The 4,528-nt window shown below is 36.9% G+C and overlaps 1 pseudogene; it reads right to left on the bottom strand.

The window, feature by feature from the left end:
- Positions 1 to 2,003: 2,003 nt before the first annotated feature.
- LOC113782615 lies at positions 2,004 to 3,775 on the bottom strand (annotated as a pseudogene).
- Positions 3,776 to 4,528: the final 753 nt, after the last annotated feature.

Raw genomic sequence — 4,528 nt, forward strand, 5'->3', positions numbered from 1 at the left:
CTGCTGAATTTGACAGAAGGTCTAACATTTTGTACTTTGGATAGATCGGGGGCCAAAAATTTACTTTTAATTGTTTGGGGGCCAAAAATTCATTCAGCTAATAGTTTGAGGGTCACCGGAACTTTTTGCCCTTGTAAAAATGTACCTGAAATGAGGAAAGGACCAAAATCGCATAATTTTGAGCCCACGCCTTGAGACAAACACTATATGGAATGTGATGTACTGGACTTCCCACTAATTTGAAGGATTCAATGTGAAGTTTCACGGCCCCGTTGCTGGCCTTACCATAATGGAAGGCTACAATCAAGTGCTTTCTTTATTTCAGGTATCAATTCCAAGGTGACCAAATTTTTCCCGAAGTCACCAGCCTTTGGGCTGGTGGTCACCACCTAACTTGGTGAGGTGGATCTTGCCTTTCACCAAAATGTCACATTTAGGTGGTTTGCTTCAAAAAATTCAGGCGTGTGTGTTGTGCATCCGTTTGGTTCGGTGGTGGTTCAGTTCCCTTCGAGTTATTCCTGGGCCTCCTTAGATCTGTCCCCTCCCCCTTAGTGTAGAATAAATTAGCTTATACAACTATTGTCAAATGCTACCGGGATTCGATCGTTCTAATCTGTTACATTTGCTAATTGCAGAAATTTTAGTTCCTTACCACGATCATTACCCTGTACAGCCACGCGAAATATGTAAAATATGATGGTACTAAGTCCAACGTTGGAGGTGAGAAATTTGTTTGAGCACTAAATTGGCTAAAATAAATTATGAAGAACGAAATTGATTTTAATAAAAATGTTTAGGAATCGAAATGGCAAAATTTCCTAATTTTATTTTTATTTTTATGATTCCATATTATCTTTTTTTGTAGTATTAAGATTAATTTTAAAAAAAAGTTTAAACTTTAACTCGGCCAATTGAATCAATTGAAGGAATCAACTATGAACCGGAGCTCATCTAGTTTATCCACCGGTTTGATTTTAAAAATATTGCTTTTAGTAAACTTCAATCTCGAACTCTCCCAACTGCTCCCACACCTACTCTATCGCCCACCCCCCCCCCCCCCTCTTTCCCCAAAAACCAAAAAAAACAAAAACCCCCATAACAGAGTTACTAAGATATTTGTTATCACATTTGCTCATTATGCCTCTTAAATATTAAATCAATAGTAAACAAGAAAATACTTGTTTCCTGTACTACTAACCTAAGTGCTCTACAAAAAATGCACATTGATTCAGTCCGTTATATAGAAACATAAAGAAATTATTTTTTATTGTTTTATTTTTAAAAAGAGACTCAACCTGACTGTGCCATGTATGCACGTAAGGAAATATCAAAAGATTAAATCTTTATGTACGTCTACTAATTTTCCGCGATCTAAAATGAACAATAAATTTTATTTAGTTCAAGACTTAGTAGTGTGTCTCAGCTAAGATATATTTTGTCATGACTAACACTGTATAGTAATAGTATAGAAGCCAAAAAAATACCATATAATTGGTTTTCAAAAATAAATGATTACAAATGAAGGTTCTGTTTGATAATCTAATTTAACACTTAAATTTAATGGATTCAGATTTTAACATATTCAAATGCATTTGATAACAAAAAATTTAACATCTGAATTAATTAAGTGACACTGAATTTTCAGGTAAATCTTGCTCTAAAAAATAAGTTATAATCTATTCTCTTATCATTGAATGTGATATATACTCAAATATGTTAGATTTAGTACTTAACAATTCAATAACTTAATAAATTCAATTTTTAAATTTTAGATTTCAATTTTATTGAACGCGCTCTAAATTGAAACCCCATATTCCATTGTGAATAAATTATAATACAACATTTAATAACTAATTGTTAATGGAACTGCACTTTATCATGATAGCACTTTCGCTATCTTCTTATCACCATATAATCTCTTGCTACGAAAACAAGAGAATGAGAATAAGTTATAAAAATACTAGAGTGCCATTAACGTTTCCCTTAACAATTGCATATTACGATTAGACTAGTGGACAAAGCAAGTGTGGAGTTGGCACGGCCACCAGTCGACTAGCTCTTGGAGCGGCGAGTCCAAACACATCATTCGTATCAACATCACTGGGCTTCATCCCATCAGGCAGCTCCCACTGGAAACAGTGAAGAAGATGAGCCACAGCCATCTCCACAGCAAACAGCCCGAGTTGCATGCCTGGACAAGACCTCCGGCCAGATCCAACTACCCTTATAATCAGGTGCACCATTGCTTAAAAATCTAGACGGCTTAAATGTGTCTGCGTCCTCCCCCCATGTGTCCTTGTTACGGCCAATTGCCCATACATTAACCATCACCCTTGATTTGGCAGGAATGTGGTAGCCAGCGACCTCAGAATCCTCGATAGTCTCGTGAAGGAGGAGAGGGATCGGAGGGTGAAGTCTAAGCACTTCTTTGAAGCAGGACTTGAAGTAGGTTAGTTTGTTCATGTCAGATTCTTGGACTTTCCGGTGCAGGCCGACAACATTGGCTAGCTCTTCTTGCACCCTCTTGAGGTCATTCGGATTCTTGATTAGTTCGGTCATTATCCATTCGATTGCACTTCCAACGGTCTCTGTCCCTCCAAACATTGCATCCTGAAAATGACGAACATTGATGCTGCCATGAAAGTTTGTAATAATAGTTTTGCTAACCCCGAAAATGAGGTTATCAATGTGCTATTTCTCATGAAAAACCCAACTAGGTTTTTTTTAAAAAAATGTTATTGAAAAATATACTTTAGAAAATAAATAAAATAAACTTATCCTTCTTGATTATATGAAGTATCTCTTATTGGAAAAATTGCTACTGCTAACGCCTTGATCTTACCATGATGAGGGCTTTAACGTTGTTTTTCGTAAGCCTGAGTGACTTTTGTAAATTACCAGCTTCTGTGACTTTTCCCTCATCGTCACCCATAAAAGCTAGAAGCTCATCCACCATATCACCTTCAACCTGATCAAAAGAACCATTGACGTTCTTCTTTTTCTCCATATGATCCTCAATGATGGAGTCAACGAATGCATCAAGTGAAGCTCGAGAACTGATAAGTCTCTTGTTTAAGCCCTGTAGATCTGCCCACTCGAGCCAAGGAATGAAATCAGCCAGATTGAAAGCATTCAACAGGGTAGATATCTCTTGCAAAATCTGGATGAATTCATCTTGACGTTCAGGAGTTCTTGCGCCAAAGGCGGCCCGATAAATAATTTTCCGAGATAGCCTGAAAAACAATTTACCAAGGTTAACGGCTGAGCCAGCCCTTGAGTGCAAAACTCGGATCATATCATCGACCTCATCTCTGACAGCGTCCCAAGACTCGGCCCTTTTACTGCTGAAAAGCTTCATGACACAAAGTTTTCTCATTTGACGCCACATCGGGCCATACTGCGCGAAGGCCATATCAGCCCGTTCATAAGTTAAATAACTTATGGCTATAGTGGCTGGGCGGTTTGAGAAGATGTTGTCTTGAACTTGAAGAACTTGTCGGGCTAGGTCCGGGCTAGAGACTACTACCGTGTTGAGAAAGGGCAGTTTTACGCGAAAGATGCCACCATATTGGTTTGCTAGCTTTGCTAGTCCAATCTGAGACATCTGGTTTGCTATCATCATATTACCGATGAAAGGCAACCCTTTTGGCCCTGGTGGATGGTTCTTACGGCGGAATCTTGATAAGAAATATAAGAAAACTAGAGGGACAATGGAGATGATTAGCATGGTTTCGGCATCTGAAATTTGACGAAAAAGATTCATTTTCTTTTCCATGAACATTGGTGTGTGCGTCTGGGGTGCCTTAGGGCAAGCATATTTATATGTAGATGTTGCTAGAGATTACACTGAATATTGGGTTTTGGTTCAATTATTGCCATGTTTTTTTCTTTATTTTTTTGGGCAAATTATATTTTACCCCCTGTAGTTTAGCGTTTTTTTACATAACTCTCCTATGCTTTCAAAAGTTATACATAATCCCCTCATAGTTTAGATTAAACTGTCAAAGTGACGGAAATAGTCACTTGTAACGAAACTTTTTAAAATGTCAAAATTACCCTTATAAATACATGACACATTAACCCCGTATGATTTTTATATTTTACCATATAAACCCTTTGTGATTTAATACTTTACAATATAATTCCCTTATGATTTTCAAAATATGCACATAACCCCCTTGGTTAATAAATAATTTTCAACTTTACATAAGGGTATTTTTTACATTTTAGGTGACTCCGTTACGAATGATCTTTTCCGTCACTTTGACACTTTAATTCAAACCATAAGAGGGTTATATATAACTTTTAAAATCATAGGAGAATTATGTAAAAAAATGTTATACCACATGGGGGTAAAGTGGAATTTGCCCTTTTTTTTGGTGGGGTGGAATTTAAAAAACAGTGAGAAGAGGAAGATTTGAACCAAGAATCTCCGCACTAGATCAAAACTTTCTCAGCAATTATTGTCATATTTCTTTAAGGTGCTATACATGTTTCTTTACACGTTTATATTCATCATCCATTATTC

This window comes from Coffea eugenioides, chromosome 9 (genome assembly GCF_003713205.1).
Source record: "Coffea eugenioides isolate CCC68of chromosome 9, Ceug_1.0, whole genome shotgun sequence".
NCBI lineage: Eukaryota > Viridiplantae > Streptophyta > Magnoliopsida > Gentianales > Rubiaceae > Coffea > Coffea eugenioides.